This window comes from Phacochoerus africanus, chromosome 8 (genome assembly GCF_016906955.1).
Source record: "Phacochoerus africanus isolate WHEZ1 chromosome 8, ROS_Pafr_v1, whole genome shotgun sequence".
NCBI classification, from domain to species: Eukaryota; Metazoa; Chordata; class Mammalia; order Artiodactyla; family Suidae; genus Phacochoerus; species Phacochoerus africanus.
The window spans coordinates 87699572-87719408 of record NC_062551.1 but is presented as its reverse complement, the minus strand read 5'-3'; positions in this window follow the sequence as shown (position 1 = coordinate 87719408).

Here is a 19837-nt window from a genome sequence, read left to right as displayed (position 1 = left end):
CATTCATGTGTCCATCCGTTCATTCATCCGATTCTCATTCATTCAACATTTATGCCTCCGACTGCTCTGCGTTCAGAGCGCACCTACTGTGTGCCCGGCGGGCTCCAGGCAGCTTCGCAGAGCCACAGTGCAGAAGTGGATCCCAGCTCCACCTCTCCCCGCTGCCTCACCTAGCCGACGAGGATGATGGCACAGGTGGGTCACCGGGGTGAGAGAACGTCGCCCGCACCGCCTCCAGCCAGGCTCTGGCTGTTGCTGGAGCAGCTCGCTCCTCGCGATGCCAGAAGGCCCTTCTCGCCCATCTCGCAGCCTCCGATTCTATCTGCTCCCCAGTCCTTTCTGTTCATACCTACTTTCCTCCCTCCCAACACAGGGACAGTAGGTGGGGGTAGGAAGAGGGGTGCCAGAGGGCTGATGAATTCACGAACATTTTCTAAGCTGTGTGCCAGGCAATGAGCTCGAATACTACAGCTGCCACGCATGATCTCATTTAATCTTCACATCAACCAGTGAGGCAGCTGTTACCATCCCCATTTCACAGGTGCTGACCCTGGGCTCATATGGTTCAGTGACTTGCCCAAGGTCACACGGCAGAGGCCAAGCTAGGATTCAAACCTGCACACTTCTCCAGGTCTACCCTCCTCCTTCACCAGACAGAGGCATCCAGACTAGCTGGAGGGAAGCGGGCTCACAGCTGGTCAAGTCCTGATAGTGTGAGGAGAGCTGCCAGGGGGCCCAGGGGCTATGGGGCAGAGAAGGAAAGGTTGATTCAGCCAGGGCGTCAGGACTGGCTTCCTGGAACAGGAGCACAGACACCTAGAGAATGAGAAGGAAGCCCTGCGGGGAGGATTCCAGGCAGAGGAAATGACAGGGGCAAAGCTGTGAGGTTGTGCCTTCCGGGAGTCACAGGCGGATGAAGGGTCACCTTCTGGGCATCTAGCCATCACCCTGGCCATCCTCTGTCTCGGAATGGGACCTTCCTAATCCAACAGATTCAGGCTCCTCTCTCACCCTCAGAGATCCACACCCCTTCCCTTCTGGGAGGTGATTCCTGAGATGTAACCTCCATCTTCCCTGGTGCAGCCAAAGCCTTTTTTTCAAAGGAGCTGAGGATGCACCATTAGGCATAGAATGTATGGGAAGGAAGCTGGGGCAGCACAGGGGATGGGTCAGTGACCTCCTTCACCTTGTCTAGAGCAGGAAGAGGGACTGACACTGACCCTAGGGCAGAACTCTGTCCCTGGGTGGCATCCACACAGTGGGTGATGGGTTAGAGCCTCCGTGTGGTGCCAACGTTCTGACCTGCATCAGTGTGGTACCAACGCTCTGTCCTGCCTCCCTCCCCAGGTGCTGGCAAAGGTAGGCGAATGGATGAGTGGACGTGTGTGTGTGCGTGTCTGTATTTAGAAGTAAGGGCTGTGAGTGTGTGTCTGGGGGATCCAGTGTGTGTGTGTGTGTGTGTGTGTGTGTTTCTCTGAGTGTGCTTGTGTATAAGGGACGGGATCTGGGTTGATGACCTGGGGGTCACCCTGGATGGGTTGTGTCTGTATGGTGTATGGGTCTTGATTTGTCTCTGTGTACTGGTGTTTATGTCTATGAGGAGTGTGTGTATGTGTGTGTGTGTGTGTGTGTGTGTGTGTGTGTGTGTGTGTTGGAGGGTGTCTCTCTGTGTGTCTGAATATGCGATTGTGGCTTTGCCTAGCATTGTCCTCCCAGTGCGTTCCCCGGTGAGTGTGGGCACGTGAGTGTGGTGTGCCTTTGTGTCCATGGCTCTGGAGTGTGCGTACATGGAACTTGGTACGCCTGCCCCCACTGCAATGACTCATCTAATCCCCCACATGAACGCCCGCCCTTCTAGAGCTGTGACTGTTTGCTAGGTAGGGGCTGGGGAGGGGGCTGCAGCACATGTGGGGATGAGAGGCAGATCATGCAGGGACAATCAAATGACAGCTGCAGCAAACAAGGTACAGCTGGTGATAGGGAAGGTACAGACCCCTCTGTGCCTGTGTGGGCAGTGGGCACCAGCTGAGCCCCCACAGCCCAGGCTTAGAATCCAGCCCAGAGCTTAAAATGCTGTGATTCAGGGCCTTCCAGACACCCTGCAAGGGGCTCCCCAGGTCCCCCAAAATCATTATAAGAGGGTGCATGTGTCTGTGTGGGGGAGGAATCAGGCTGAAACTCCACCCCCACATCCACAATATCCAGTTTCATGGAGCCAGTCCCATCTCCCCTTAAGAGGGATCTCAGGGAGTTCCCATCGTGGCTCAGAGGGTTAAGAACACGACAAGTATCCATGAGGATGCTGGTTCTATCCCTGGCCTCATTTGGGGGTTTAAGGATCCAGCATTGCCGCAAGCCTCAGCATAGGTCGCAGATGGGGCTCAGATCTGGCGTTGCTGTGGCTGTGGCTTAGGCCAGCAGCTGCAACTCCTAGCCTAGGAACCTCCATGTGCCATGGGTGCGGACATAAAAAATAGAAAAAAGACAAAAAAAAAAAGAGAGGGATTCTCAAATACCAAAGTCCTCTGTATCCCTTGGTATCCCAGAGATGGCTGCTCCCCAGGACAAGGGATCCTGAGTCGTTCCTTCTACCCTGAAACAGATCTTTGTTCGTCCCCATCAGACCCTGACCAGGCAGGAGCCTCTGGGTCCCTGGTCTTGCTGGTCCTGAGTCTGGCTCCACTGGCCATGGCCTGAGGATGGGAGAGGCAAGTTATTTGATCCCTGTGGCTATACCCTGGGGGGTATGCTCCGAGAAAGCCCTGGGGCCCCAAGGGGGCCAGTGATGCTCCAGGAAACCCACAAGGAGCTGCTGTGCTTTGGTCCTTGGGCTCAATAGCACTGTCTTCTGGGACCTGTGCCCCGGGGTAGGGACCCAGCGATCTCGTATCCTCCATCTCTAGGCTGGGCTCTCCGGCTGGTGCTTCCTCCTCCCAGGGAGGGCCAGCCTGAAGCCTTTGCTGTGCTCGAGCTGCCAGTCAGCCATGGCCACATGACCTCTTTCCTGGAACCAGCCAGCCTCAGCCTTGCTGATCTAATCCTGAGCTTCTGAGCCCCAGGTCCCTGTCACATCCATCTTCAAGTGTCAGCCTGGGTGCTGGCCCCAGGTGCTACTTCCCCTCCCCTCCCCTCCCAATTCCAGTGTGACTTACAGAAACCTCTGTCTGGCTAGGACCAGAGTAATGGAAATGTAATTGTGTTTTCGACTTGCTGTCGCTGCCACACAGGCCCGGGATGGGGTTGGGAATACTCTGGGCAGGGCGGAGGTGCTTTTCAGAAGAACAGAGATCAGAAAACAAGCAGAGGTATGGGGCAGTGGGGGGAAAGCCAGCAGTGACTGGGCTCTGGGCCCTGAAAAGGGGGTTCTCAGGGCTGACTCCAGCCAGGCCATGAAGGCCGCTGGGGTGTTTTGATTCTTGGGCTCAACAGAACTGGCCTCTGGAAGTTCCTGGCCATGTCCACTCCAGGGACAAGAGAACTCATGTCCTCCATCTCCAGGCCACACACTTGGCTTTGTGTCCCTTCTCCTTGGGGAGGGCCAGCCCTCCTCCAGGGTTTGAGTGGCTGTAAGGGGTCCAGCATCCACAGGAAAAACAAGGGGCCTGGGCCGAAGGCAGGCATCCCCTTGGCTTTACATGCTAAGGAGAATATTCAAGCCTGAAGCCAGAGCTGGAGGAAGAGGGCTGGAGGCAGCAGTCTTTGGTCTCTTCATGCACTATTTTTTTTTTTTTTTAAGGGCTGCACCTGCAGCACATGGAAGTTCCCAGGCTAGAAGTAGAATTGGAGCTAAACTGCCAGCCTACACCACAGCCACAGCAATGCAGGATCTGAGCCGAGTCTGTGGACTACACCACAGCTCATGGCAACGCCGGATCCTTGATCCACTGAGCAGAGCCAGGGATTGAACCCTCATCCTCATGGCTACCAGGCGGGTTCGTTTCTGTTGTGCCACAATGGGAAATCCTCATACAATATTTTAAAAACAATTTAATATTTTTAGATGTCATGAGTTCCCGTCATGGCTCAGCAGAAATGAATCTGACTAGTATCCATGAGGATGTAGGTTCGATCCCTGGCCTCACTCAGTGGGTCAAGGATCTGGCATTGCTGTGGCTGTGGTGTAGCCCAGTGGCTACAGCTCTGATTTGACCCCTAGCCTGGGAACCTCCATACGCCGCTGGTGCAGCCCTAAAAAAAAAAAAAATCAAAGTGATTTTCCTGGGAAGAATCAGGACTTTGCCAGACACCTTTATTCTTTTCTGTCATTTGGTATTATTTTTCGTTGTGCTTTGTTGGTTTGTTTCTATTTTTTAAAAAATCTTATTGGGGTGTAGTTGACTTACAATGTTGTTTTAGTTTCAGATATACAGCAAAGTGAATCAGTTATATATATACAATATATCCATTTTTTCCCCTGTAGATTATTATAGAATATTGAGATTTCCCTGTACTCTACAGTATGTCCTTGTTATCTATTTATTTTATTTAGCTTTTGGTTTCGTTTTGGGGGCCTTTTAATTTATTTTATATATAGTAGTGAGTGTATGTTAACCCCAACCTTCTATTTATCCCTCCCCCCACAGTTTCCCCTTTGATAACTATAAGTTGGCTTTTGAAAGCTATGGGTTTGTTTCTGTTGTATAAATAAGTTCTTCTTTATCATTTTTATTAGATTTCACATGCAAGTGCTATCATATGGTATTTGTCTTTCTCGGTATGAATTACTTAGTGTGATAATCTCTAGGTCCATCCATGTTGCTGCAAATGGCATTATTTCATCCTTGCTTTATGGCTGAATAATAGTCTATTGTATATAGGTACCATATCTTCTTTATCCACTCATCTGTCAATGGGCATTTAAGTGGCTTCCATGTCTTGGCTGTTGTAAATAGTGCTGCAATGAACACTGGGGTGCATGTATCTTTTTGAATTATGGTTTTCTCCAGGTATATGCCCAGGAGTTGGATTGCTGGATCATATGGTAGTTCTATATTTAGTTTTTTTAAGGACTCTCTGTACTGTTCTCAACAGTGGTTGCACAAATTTACACTCCCACCAACAGTGCAGTAAGGTCATTTGGTGTTGTTCTTATTTTGAGTCATATATTGGTGCTAGAGGCTGCTAAAGATCTAAATCCTAAAATAATAATTAACATTAGTAATAAACAATGATCATAGGAAGTGTGTGCTCGTGCATTTATTTTTAAAACTTTTTTTAAATTAAAGTATAGTTGATTTACAATGTTGTGTCAACACTTGCTGCACGGAGGTGCAGTTATTTCAACACAAGAACATACAAGGGAAGGAAGAGAAGGAGAGGCCTGATCTTCCTGAGAGGGGTGTGTGCACGTGTATGTGTGTGTGTGTGTGTGTGTGTGTGTGTAGATCGACGGTGAAGAATGGCTTAGCTATGACTTGGATCACCAGACACTTGAAGAAAATCTTTAACAGGACAGAGAAAAACCAAGATAAAAATGTTCCAGGAGTTCCTGTTGTGGCTCAGTGGTTTAAGAACCCGGTTCAGTGTCTGTGAGGGTGCAGGTTCCATCCCTGGCCTCACTCAGTGGGTTAAGGATCAGGCATTGCTGTGAGCTGCGGCACCAGTCACAGGTGCAGCTCAGATCTAGTGTTGCTGTGGCTGTAGTGTAGGCTGGAAGCTGCAGCTCTGCCTCTACACCTAGCCTGGAAATTCCATATGCCTCTGGTGCAACCCTGAAAAAAAAAAGTTCCAGAGGCAACTGGGGTGGGGTCTTGAAGGAAGAATAGGAGTTCACAGGTGGGTTTCAAATGAGATATGCTGGGCAGGAGTGGGAGGGGAAAAGTGGACAGGATTCCGGGCAGAGAGGACAGCCTGAGGGATGCCATGGCCAAAGGTCTATTCTGGGGCCACAGCACATGCTCCTTTGGCCTGAGGGTGCTCTCCTGAAGAGAAGCAATGAGAAATAGAAAGATGGATGGAGGGCTGACCTTGAGTCTAGGCTGAGGAGCTTGGACTCCATTCCAGAGGCAGTGGCATCTCTGTGTGTGTGTAAGTGAGGGTGTGATGTGGACATATTGGCAGCCATACCCTCCCACTGAAACACATCGGAAATGAATAAAAAGCACATTTTCCTTGTAAACGATTCCAACCGCTCAGAATAAATAAGTGAAATCATTATTTTTAATTATGTAGAGTAGCTATGGATTCCTGTGTTAGAATATAACTATTGCAGCAAAGATTCCCCTCATGATAGTGACTTAGAAGGATGGATGTTTATTCTTCCCTGCAGGCCATCCAGGGCTGGCAGGGCAGCTCTACAATCATCAGGAAGCCCAAATTCTGCCAGGATAGAAGAATATCACAGTTTCGAGCAATGTTCTGGTGCCAGATCGTCCAGGCTTAAATTATGGGTCTGCTGCTTATGAGCTGAGTGACCCTGGGCAGGCTACTTAACTTCTCTGTGCTTGGATTTCTTCATCTGTTAAATAGGGATAATATATTTCCAGCCTGAGGGAAGGAGAATAATGCTCCCCGAAAGATGTCTACAGCTTAATCCATAGGAACTGTGACTCTTCACTTGTGTAGCCGGAGAAGGACTTGGCAGAGTGATTATGCTAAGAATCTTGACGTGGGGATATTATCCTGGGTGGCCCCGGTTGGCCCAGTGTAATCACAAGGGTCCTTATAAGAGGGAGGCAGGAAATCAAAGTAGAAATAGGAGATGCAATAATGGAACAAGAAACTCCAGTGATGTGATGAAAGGACCAGTGGGCCAAGGAATTGCAGGTGGCCACTGGACCCTGAAAAAGGCAAGGAAATGGATTCCTCCCTGAGTCTCCAGAAGGAAGCAGCCCAGCCAACACATTGTTTTTAAGGCTTCTGACCTCCAGAACTGTAAGAGGGTATATTTGTTTTGTTTAAAACCATTGCTGTAATTTTTTACAGCAGCAACAGAAACTACACAACCTCATTAGATTAAATGAGTTAATACACACAAAGAACTTACAAAAGTGCCTAACACATAGTTTACAGGTAAGTGTTGGCTCCTACTTTTTTTTTTTCTGGTTTTTAAGGCCGCACCTGCGGCATATGGAGATTCCCAGGCGAGGGGTCGAACCAGAGCTACAACTGCCGGCCTACTCCATAGCCACAGCAACACCGAGTCCAAGCTATGTCTGCAACTTACACCACAGCTCATGCCAATGCTGGGCCACTGAGTGAGGCCAGGGATCGAACCCGCATCCTAATGGATACTAGTCCTGTTCACTAACTGCTGAGCCATAAAGGGAAATCCTGCTAGTGTTTTTAATGGCAAAAACTCTTGGCCTGGTTGTGATAATGGTTGTACAACTATAAATATAATAAAATCCATTGAATTATTAAAAATAAAGACATCAATCTGCAAAAAAATATATATAATTCTATTTTGAAAATATTTTTGCCTCTAGTTGTTCCACAGAGGCTAATTCTTCAGTCACTTCAAACTTGGTATTTTCTCCTTGAATAAATAACAGCTAAGTAGTACTGGCAGCATCTGTCAACTTATCCAGAGCCAAGGAAAGAACTTAAAATCATCTGACTTGTTTTTTTGTTGTATTTATTTTTTCGTCCTTTTTTTTTCTTTTTTTTTTTTTCTTTTAGGGTCATACCCACAACATATGGAAGTTCCCAGGCTAGGGGTCAAATCAGAGCTACAGATGCTGGACTTCACCACAGCCGCAGCCACACAGGATCCAAGCTGAGCCTGTGACCTCCACCACAGATCATGGCTAAGCCGTGTCCTTAACCCACTAAGTAAGGCCGGGGATGGAACCCGTGTCCTCATGGATGCTAATCAGGTTTGTTACCCCTGAGCCACAAAGGGATATCCCACCTGCCTTTTTTTTTTTTTTTTTTTTGGTCATTTTGCCATTTCTAGGACCGCTCCTGCGGCATATGGAGGTTCCCAGGCTAGGGGTTGAATTGGAGCTGTTGCTACTGGCCTGCACCAGAGCCACAGCAATGCCAGATCTGAGCCATGTCTGCAACCTACACCACAGCTCATCACAACGCCAGATCCTTAACTCACTGAGCAAGGCCAGGGACCAAACCTGCAACCGCATGGTTCCTAGTTGGATTCATTAACTGCTGAGCCACGATGGGAACTCCTATCTGCCTTGTTTGTTAATTGACAGTTGATGTTGCTCCATGTAAGATTTCATTTGAAAAACAGAGTTCCACAACAAAAGCTTAAAATCTAGAAAACAAACAAAAACCCCACAAAACTAACTCTTGGTCTGGGCCAGAGATGACCATCCTATCTTCCAGCTAGTAGAGGGTCATGTCACTTCTGTTACATCCCCTTGGCCTGAATTTGGTCACCTGGTCACATGAGGCTACAAGGGAAGCTGAGGGATATAATTTTGCTCTGAGTGGCCATGTGCCCAGCTGAAACGTAAGGGTCCTGGAACTAAAGGAAGGAGAGGAGTTGGTTATTGATGAACTGATAGGGTCCTACTATGAAAAGTGAGAGGCTTAGGAGTTCCCATCAAGGCTCAGCGGTAATGAACCCCACGAGAACCCATGAGGACATGGGTTTGATCCCTGGCTTTGCTCAGCAGCTTAAGGATCTGGCGTTGCTGTGAGCTGTGGTGTAGGTCGTAGATGTGGCTCAGATCCAGTGTTGCTGTGGCTGTGGTATAGGTCGGCAGCTGCAGCTCTAATTCGATCCCTAGCCTGGGAACTTCCATATGCCAAGGTACAGCCCTAAAAAGACAAAGAAAGAAAGAAAGAAAGAGAAAAAGAGAGAGAGAGAGAGAGAGAGGGAAGGAAGGAAAGAAGGAGAGAGAGAGAAAGAAAGAAAGAGAGAGAGAGAGAAGTTTAGCAAAGTACCTCTTCCCCAGAGTTTGGATAGATAACCATTTTCCACCTCCTCTTTCTGAGCCCCTAATTTTATGCAGTATCTCTTGACTCCAGGCTGTGTAAGATGAGACATCCTTTCTCACTCTTGGCCTCCCCCTCTTCCTGCAAAGCCATTACATTTGCATCTGGTTCTGTACCCATAATTAAAATGCTCTGGTTTTGGGTGTTGTCTCTCTCTGAACTTCAAATTTGAAAAATCCGGAGTTTCTGTCATGGTGCAGTGGAAACAAATCCGACTAATAACCAGGAGGCTGTGGGTTCGATTCCTGGCTTCACTCAGTGGGTCAGGGATACGGTGTTGCTGTGAGCTGCGGTGTAGGTCACGGACACAGCCCGGATCCCACATTGCTGTGGCTGTGGCACAGGCCGGCAGGTGTAATTCTGATTCGACCCCTGGCCTTGGGAACTTCCATATGCCACAGATGTGGCCCTCATAAGCAAAAAAGCAAACAAAACAAAAGAAAATTTTTTTTGAAAAATCAATAAAGTATTTTTTAAAACATACTCGTGGTTCAATGGGTTAAGGATCTGTCATTGTCACTGCTGTGGCTTGGGTTCTGGTGTGGCATATGTTCATTCCCTGGCCCGGGAATTTTTGTATGCCTCAGATGCAGCCAAAATAATATATGTACATCAGAACTATGTAAACATTATTCTCTGCACGGCTTACTAGCATCCTGAGACTCATAGGGAAGGAACTATAATCTTATAGTTTAAATGCTGCTTGAAGGCGAAATGCTCCAAGTTCAAATGTATTTTCCTACAGTCTGTCAGATACTCAAAATCATGTTATATTTTAATTCACTTCATATTTGGGCCATGACTTTCTTGCATAACTTTTTGTCCTCTTGGAATTTTTAATTGCTTTTCTCTTCTTGAGAAAAGAAACATATGCCTTTTAAATCAGGTCATTAAAAAATCTTCCAGCTTCTTAATTACATTATTTGTTGAATGAAGCCCATTTTCTTCTTAAAGGCGTTCTTCTCCAAACCCTCTGACTCCCTGTTCTAATTTTGACTAATGGCTTTAGGAACCTCTGGTATTTCTATTCATTGCATTTCTGGGTTAATTCCACTCTTTCGTGAATGTGTTCTCTCTCTTTGTTGGGTTTTGTCCCTGTATTGCTGGAATACATCTTCAAATAACATTTTGAAAATGGGTGCATAGGTGAAAAGCTTTCGGAATCTTCGTGTGTCCTCAATGTGTTCTTACGCTTACTGACTGGGGAGGTCAACCCTCAGGCTTCACTTGAGGGCATGTGGAAGGGGGAGCAGATGGACAATCGTGATCACATAAAACAGATAACATCTGATAAAATTAAGCAATTTATTAAAATTCTTGGCAAAACTGGAAGAGGAGGCAACTTCCTTAATTTGATACAGAATAAAACCTGTAAACACATGACTTTGTTCCAATACTCTGAGTAGGAACCCTGATCCTTTTGAGAAAGGTCCCTCAATTTTGTAATTTGTTTTTTTTCTTTGTCTTTTTTTTTTTTTTTTTTTTTTTTGCTTTTTAGGGCCGCACCCGCGGCATATGGAATTTCCCAGGCTAGGTGTGGAATCAGAGCTGCAGCTGCTGGCCTATGCCACAGCCACAGCAATGCAGGATTCAAGCTGCATCTGCCACCTACAACACAGCTCACAGCAATGCCTGATCCTTACCCACTGAGTGAGGCCAGGGATCGAACCCACATCCTCATGGATATGAGTTGGGTTCATTTCCACTGTGCCACAATGGGAACGCCCAAAAGGTCATTCAGTTTTTAGAAAGTACGTCTCTCTCATTTTTTCCTTCTTCTAAAAAATCGAGTATAGTTAATGTACAATATTATAAGTTACAGGTATACAATATAGGGATTCATAATATTTAAAAGGTATACTCCACTTATAGTTAGTTGGCTATATTCCTTGTCTTGTACAGTATATCCTTGCAGCTTATTTATTTTATACATAATAGTTTGGACCTTTTCATCCCCTACCGACATCTCACCCCCTCCCTCTGCTTCCCACCTGTAAACACTAGTTAGTTCTTTATATCTGTGAGTCTGTTTCCTTTTTGTTGTATTCACCATATACATTTTTAGATTCCACATATAAGTGATATCATATGATATTTTTCTTTCTCTGTCTGACTTATTTCACTAAGCATAATACCCTCCAAATCCATCCATGTAGTTGCAAAAGGCAAAATTTCATTCTTTTTATGGCTGAATCTTATTCCATGACATATATTTAGGATATCTTCATTAGCCATTAATCCTTTGATGGACACTTAGGTTGCTTTCATATTTTGGCAGGTGTAAATAATGCTGCTATGAACATTGGGGTGCATGTATCCTTTCGAATCAATGGTTTTTTTTTTTTTTTTCCAGTATTTAACCAGGAGTGGAATTGCTAGGTCATACAGTAGTTTTAGTTTTAGTTTTTTTTGAAAAACCACCATATTGTTTTCCACGGTGGCTGCACAATTCCCACTAACAGTGTATGAGGGGGTCTGTTTTCTCCACATCCTCACCAGCAGTTACTTGTCGTCTCTTTGATAATCACCGTTTGAACAGGTGGAATATGATACCTCAATGTGGTTTCAGTTTGCATTTCTCTGATGATTAACAATGTTGAGCATTTTTCATGTGCTGTTAGCCATCTGTATGTCTTCCTTCTCTCTCATTTTTAAATCTGTCCCTCTTCCTGTGTTTTCCTGGTGTGTGTGGTGTGTGTGTGTGTGTGTGTTTGCAAGGGGGAGTTGGTGGCTAACGTTGGCTTCTTATTTAAAACTGGTCTTTACAGTTTTTCAAACTTTTATTATTTGCATACCGCCATCTCATTTTTTGCCATATCTTCTTACTACCTGCATTATTATTTACTTATGGTATTATTTTTCTTTAAATTGACAATCCTAGTCCTACACTAAAAATTTCAAGTTTGATGTTATAGTTATGTCTCTTATTGTTTGTAATTACATAGTTACATCTTCTGATCTATATGAAGACAAACACATAAGACTTAAAGAGGTTTATTTATTTACCACTAGATATCCACAGCAATGATGCATGTACCATACTTTTGGAAATATTTCTTATAATTATTTATCATGTTGATTACCTTCTAATCAACAGCCTGAGCTTTCTCTGCATACTTGCCAGTTTGGGCCTCAAACAGGATCTCCTTTAAAGAGTCCCTCTTCTCCTTGGCCTGATTCTGACATGCTGGGAAATCGAGGAAAAGAGTAGTTAGGGGAGACAAAACATCAGCTTTATTGTTGATGGCATAAAGTGTGAGGCCTTTGCTCAGGGTATGATTTGAGAGATCCGCTAACTAAACCTCCATCACAGCCATCCCTGCCTGGTGAAATAGATGGTTTGATCTCATTTCACATGTAGTGGGCTCACAGCTCAGTCCCGCCTCTCCTCTTGACTCTTTTTTTAACAAATTATTTTATTGAAATATAGTTGATTTACAGCATTGTGCTAATTTCTGCTGTACAGCAAAGTGATTCCTATACAGATCTATATAGATGTATGTACACACATATTCTTTTTCATATTTTCATTCCTTTTTATGGAAAAAGGATATTGAATATAGTTCCCTGTGTCATATAGTAGGACCTTGTTGTTTGTCCATTCTATATATAATAGTTTGTATCCGTTAACCCCAAACTCTCAGTCCTTCCCCCCACTTCAGCAACCACAAGTCTGTTTTCTGTCTGTGAGTCTGTTTCTGTTTTGCAGATAAGTACATTTGTGTCATATTTTAGATTCCACATATAGAAGATATCATGGGTTTTTTTTTTTTTGATAGTCAAGAAGTGGATTTATTAAGATAGGATGCTTGTGAGAGATGCAAGCAGGCAGGTAAGGAGACTCTGGTATTTTTCTCTTTCTGACTTAGTGGAGTTCCTGTTGTGGTGCAGTGGTTAACGAATCCGACTAGGAACCATGAGGTTTCGGGTTCGGTCCCTGCCCTTGCTCGGTGGGTTAAGGATCTGGCATTGCCGTGAGCTGTGGTGAAGTTTGCAGACGTGGCTCGGATCCCGCCTTGCTGTGGCTCTGGCATAGGCTGGCAGATGTAGCTCTGATTAGACCCCTAGCCTGGGAGCCTCCGCGGGTGCGGCCCTAGAAAAGGCAAAAAAAAAAGAAAAAAACCCACACACAAAAAAAGATTCTTTTTTTTTTTTTTTTTAAGAGTCTTAATTTGTCTGCTCTTTCTTTCAAATAAGGTCACCGTCACAGGTTTTAGGGATTAGGATTTGGGCATATTTTGGGGGGGGGGGGCGTCCATTCAACCCATTACAAACATTAAGGTGACATCACAGTATTTCCCCCTGAATCCTAGCTCTTATACATGACTCTTTCTATCTCATTGGGTGTTTTTTTGGTTTTTGTTTTTTTTTTTTAACCCAACCTTTAGGGTTTTATGTCTTTCTGCTTAGGGATTAAAAGCTAAAAATATTCAGTGTACTTGCAGCCACGGAAGAGGCTCTTGTACTTTTCATAGCGTTGCCGTGAACTGTGGTGTAGGTTGCAGACGTGGCTCGGATCCTGCGTTGCTGTGGCTGTGGTGTAGGCCGGCGGCTACAGCTCCAATTCAGCCCCTAGCCCGGGAACCTCCATATCCCGTGGGTGTGGCCCTAAAAAGACAAAACAAAAAAAACCTTTCTGACTTAGTATGATAATCTAGTTCTATCCATGATGCTGCAGATGGCATTATTTTGTTCTTTTTATGGCTGAGTAACATTCCATTGTATATATGTACCTTGTCTTCTTTATCCACTTATCTGTCAATAGACATTTAGGTTGTTTCCATGTCTTGGTAATTGTAAATAGTGCTGCTGCTATGAACATTGGGGTCCATGTATTTTTTGAATTATAGTTCTGCCTGGATATATGCCCAAGAGTGGGATTGCTGGATCATATGGCAACTCTATTTTAATTTTTTTGAGGAACCTCCATACTCTTCTCCATGGTGGCTGCACCAATTTACATTCCCATCAACAGTGTAGGAGGTGTTTCTCTCACTTACTCTTAGTGGCCTGTGGTTATGACAGTCAAATATCTTGGGCTAAGGTACATATTCAGGGAGCAGACACTTCAAAAAAAATGTGCAGGGGGGTGGGAGGGATGGACTGGGGGTTTGGAATTGGCATATGAACACTGTGGTATATGGAATGATTGGCCAACAGGGGCCTGTGGTATATCACAGAGGACTCTACCCAGTATCCTGTGATAATCTATGTGGGGAAAGAATCAGAGACAACAGATATGTGTGTATGTATGACTGGGTCACTGTGTTGTACAGCAGGAATTATCACAGCATTGTAAATAACTATACTTCAATAAAACTTAAAAAAATAAAAAATTTTTAAAAATTTTTAAAAAGGGAAAACAACCCATTACCTTTTATGTGGCTAGTAGAACCTTAGTACTCAACCCAGACAAGGACAGTTTGACACAGGAAGGTCTTAAGGTCAATCTCAATTATGGATATGGATGCAAAAATCTTAAATATGATATTATCAAACTAAATACAATATATTTTAAAATATATTGACCCCTAGCCTGGGAACCTCCATATGCTGTGGGTGTGGCCCTAAAAAGCAAAAATCAATCAATAAATAAAATATGTAGGAGTGCTCTCGTGGCTCAGTGGGTTAAGGATCTGGTGTTGTCACTGCTGTGGTTCTGCTTACAGCTGTGGCACGGGTTTGATCCCTGGCCTGGGAAGTTTCGTATGCCATGGGTGCAGCCAAAAAAAAATTTTTTTTAAATGCATGACTAAGTTGGATTTATTCCAGGAATGCAAGACTATTTCAACATTTGAAAACTGTCATTTCAAGTAGCAGCATGAACAGATTAAAAGATTCAAAAATCCTATGATCATTATCACATAAAACAGATAACATTTAATAAAATTAAGCAGTTTATTAAAATTCTTGGCAAAACTGGACTAGGAGGCAACTTCCTTAATTTGATACAGGATAAAACCTGTAAACATACGACTGCTTGTTCTTTTTTTTTTTTTTTTTTTTTTGCTTTTTAGGGCTGCACCTGTGGCATATGGAAGTTCCCAGGCTAGGAGTCCAGTCGGAGCTACAGCTACACCACAGCCACAGCAATGCCAGATCTGAGCTACGTCTGCGACCTACACCACAGCTCATAGCAACTCTGGATCGTTAACCCACAGAGCGAGGCCAGGGATCGAACCTGACTCCTCATGGGTACTAGTCAGGTTCGTTTCCACTGTACCACGACCAGAACCCCACGACTGTTTGTTCTAAAACCTACAGAACAAATACCACTTCGTGCTAAAGACCTAAAAAGCATTCCCTTTAAAGTCAAGCCTAAAAAGAACGTTCCTCTCCCTCTTTCTGTGCAAAGCTGTAATGGATCTTGTAACTTGTACAATAAGCAAAAGAAAAAAATGGTATAAACCACTGAAAAGGAAGAAACAAAATGGTCATTATATGTTTGTAGATCATGGGATTTTCCACACAGAAAGTCCAAGAATTCCTACAGACAAATTCTTAAAAGGACCGAATGTATTGGGAGGCAATTTTCCATGCATCTGATGCATTCCTAAATGACTTGCAAACAGAAGCATTAACTGCCTTTTTCTGGACAGTCTCTTCAAGGATGTTTGTATGTCAACCATCTTTTTTTGTTTGTTTGTTTGTTTGTTTATTTTTTTGTCTTTTAGGGCTGCACCTGTGGCATATGGAGGTTCCCAGGCTAGGGGTCCAATTAGAGCTGTAGCCGCCAGCCTACACCCACAACTCAGGATCTGAGCCCTGTCTGCAACCTACACCAGAGCTCATGGCAATGCCGGATCCTTAACCCACTGAGCGAGGCCAGGGATTGAACTTGCATCCTCATGGATGCTAGTTGGGTTTGCTAACCGCTGAGCCACGACGGGAACTCCCCGTCTTTGGACTATAGAGTGAATGTCTCCTCCAGAGCAGAAGGCAGATTTGCTTACTGTCCAGTATAATGAAGGTAATGTCTCCCCCTGCAGCAAAGACCAGGCATTTGGTCCCCTTAACTCAGGGTTCCTCAGCAATTATGTAAAGGCATCCTTGGTCTGTGCAGTCCCTACGGGACTTGGGGAGCAATTGGAACTGCTTGCTCAGACATGAAGTAACAAAGTCCTTTGTCTCTGACCCAGGAGTCTCATGTCCTCTGCCAGCATCCATGACACTGCGGTAGCTGAGGGCCTGAGGAGGGCAAAATCCCAGGCCCTTCGCATTCTTGGCAGTTCGGCCATCTCATTTCTAAATACTAGTAACAAACAGAACAAGCTATTTTTAAAAGGTACCATTTATAAAAGCACATAAAACTTTGAAGCACTTAGGAATAAATCTAAAAGATGTGCAAATTTTTTATGGAGAAAATTAGAAAATTTTATTGACGGTCATCCAAGAGATAAATGGAGGGTATAACTTGCTTGGAGGAGGAAACACTCAGAAACTAACACAATATTGTAAATCAACCGTATTTTAATAAAAAATTTATGTTTAAATTTTATGTACTTATTTATTTATTTATTTATTGTGTTTTAGGGCTGCTCCTGTGGCATATGGAAGATCCCAGGCTAGGGGTTAAATCGGAACCGCAGCTGCTGGCCTACACCACAGCAACTTCAGATCCAAGCCATGTCTGCAACCTACACCACAGCTCACGTCAATGTCAGATCCTTAACCCACTGAGCGAGGCCAGGGATCGAACCCACATCCTCATGGATACTAGTTGGATTCATTTCTGCTGCATCACAGCAGGAACTCCTAATAAGAAATTTTAAAAGGAAAGATAAAAATGAAATGAAATGAAATACAAAAGAGCCTAAGGGAAAAAAATAAACCTACTGATTTTGCTATTAAAATTATTTCTGATCTTATGTTTTATTTGCTAAATATGACCATTTATGAGAAAGGTGCTTTAAAGTATAATTAAAAGAAAAAAAGAGGAGTTCCCTGGCAGGCTAGTGCTTAAGGACTCAGGGTTGTCAATGCTGTGTCTCCAGTTGCTGCTGTGACTTGGGTTCGATCCCTGATTTGGGATCTTCTGCGTGCTGTAGGCACTGCCAAAAATAAAACGAAACCAAAAACAAAACCTGGAGTTCCCATCACGTTTCAGTGGTTAACGAACCCAACTAGTAACCATGAGGTCTTGGGTTCGAACCCTGGCCTTGCTCAGTGGGTTAAGGATCTGGCATTGCCATAAGCTGTGGTGTACGTCTAAGATGTGGCTCGGATCCTGCATTGGTGTGGCTGTGGCTGTGGCTGTGGCCAGCAGCTGCAGCTCCAATTCGACCCCTAGCTTGGGAACTTCCTATGCCACGGGTGCGGCCCTCAAAGACAAAAGACACACACACAGACAAAAAAAAAAAAAAAAAAATCTGAAAAAAAAGAAGAAAAAGGAAAAGGAAAAATTTGACTGTAAATATGTCAGTTCTCCTCATATTAATATATCAATTTATTTCAAAGGGTTAAGTAAAGAGTTTTTTAAATTAATGTTTTTGGAAACATGTCAAGCTTATCCTACAGTCACATAAAAGAACAGCCAAGAATAGCCAAGGCAACTTTGAAGAAAATGAACAAGGTGAAGAGAATGACCCTCCAGATAATAAGACTTATTATATAACTAAAGTAGTTAAGACAAAAAGAGATCAGCCGAAGGATACACAAATAAATAAATGGGGCAGAACTGAGAGCTCAGAGACAGAGCTGTGCAGACTGGAAGTTCAGCATATGTCAGGAGGAATTTAAAACAATTCCCTCCAATAACTGGTGGGAAATTTGGTTTTCCATGTGGGAAAAAGAAAATTGTACCCTATATCACTCTGATCTCCAAAGTCAATGCAGAGGGATACTAAAGATGAAAAAAAATAAAAACTTAAACCTTTTAAATGAAACTCTCTCCTAGACCTCATGATGTAAAGATTTTTTAAAAAACAAGCTATGAGAAGCATAAAAATGAGTTCTACTGTGGCACAGTGGATTAAGAATCCAACTGCAGCAGCTTGGATTGCTGTGGAGGTTAGTGTTCAATCCCCTGCCTGGCACAGTGGTCTAAAGGATCTGATGTTGCCGTAGCTGTGGCATAGGATGTGACTGTGGCCTGGATTCAACGCCTGGCCCAGGAACTTCCATATGCCATGGGTGTGGCCATTTAAAAAAAGAAGAAAAAGAAGCATAAACAATAAAGAAAATACAGATTTCACTACATTCAAATGCCAAAGCATTTTATAAAAAATATAAACAAAATTAAAAGCCAAGCCACATGGATCAGAGATTAGATAGATAGATAGATAGATAGACAGACAGACAGACAGACAGACAGCCAGCCATAGAACACACAACAAAGCATTAGAATCCAGGCTACATATATAACTGCAGATCAATACAAAAATTACACACAATTCAAGAGAAAAACAAGTAAAAGACATAAAGAGGCGAACCATGCAGATATATATGAAATGATGTTTAATCTCACTTGAAATTATTGGACTACAAATTAAGACAATAATGAGATACAATTTCATGCTTCAGGTTGGGAATGCAAAGATTGCCACATTTTCAGTCTGTGTATATTAGGTGTCGGTGAGTGTGGGGAACAATGGACATTCCTGTTAACACCAAACGGGGTTTAAACTATAACCACTTTGAAAAACAATATGGCAAAACCTAGTTAACTCCAGCATGTGCATACCTTCTAACCTAGCCACACTCCTGGAAATAAATCCAAACTCTGCACAAGTACAAGAGTGTTCGTTACAAAGCTGTGTGTAGTGAAAAAATTAAAAACAATAGAATAATCTATAAATCAATCATGTTAGAGCTAAAAAATGGATAAAGATGAATGCGCTGAAGCTATACATATGTATTTATTGACAGGCCTTCCCCTAAAATGTACGAGGCCCAGGGCAAGAGTAATCTGGAAGGTCAGGGCCCATGCTGCTTCTCTTCCCACTCTAGCTCCATCCCACACAGGGAGGGACCTCCTACATCAGCCTATTTGTCCAAACTCTGTCCTCCGACCCCCTGGACGCCCCTTCGGATTGGGTGTATATGGCCACATGGTCCATCTCAGGAGAAAAGCTCTAGGGAAATGATGGTTCTGGTCTTGAAACAGGCTCTGAGCCCTTGGGAAAGGGGGGGTTCCAGGATTCTGGGGACTAAGACATGGTTTAGACCAGCAAGGGAAGGGTTCCAGGTGATCCTTGACCCTTTAAACCCTAGAAGAAGACCTGAGTCTAAGGGAGGGGCCGTGTGCCAACATGGACAAATCTTACATGTATTACTGAACATAAAATGTGGAACTGTATGTACCATAGGATAACTTTATATGAAGTTTTAATACAGGCACAATGTGGAGTTCCTGTTGTAGCTCAGCTGGTTAAGAACCTGACCTAGAGTCCATGAGGTTGTGGGTTCGATTCCAGACCTTGTTCAGTGGGTTAAGGATCGGCATTGTTGCAAGCTGTGGTGTAGGTCACAAAGGCATCTCAGATCCGGTGCGGCTGTGGCTGTGGTGTAGGCCCTCAGCTGCAGCTCCAATTCAACCCCTAGCCTGGGCAACTTCCATATGCTGCAGGGTGAGGCTGTAAGGAAAAAAAAAAAAAAAAGAAGAAGAAGAAGAAGGCAAAATGATACTCCCAGCTGCTCAAGGACGCAAATAAGAGGAGCAAAATTATGAAAACTTGAATGGAAAGGATGTCCATTTCTGGCAATGTGGTGGACTAGGTACTGTGAAACTGGAAAGCCAAAAGAACCAGATGCAGCAAAAAAAAAAAAAAAAGACAGTAACTCTTTATTTTATTACTGGTTTCCCAGGAAGTGAAATCTCTAAGGAGATGAAACAAAACAAAATTGTGAGCTGAACACAGAGCCATGAGGGATACACATTTAGAGAGAGATGTTACATAAAGGTAACTGTCCATTCAAGACCACAGTCAGAGCACAG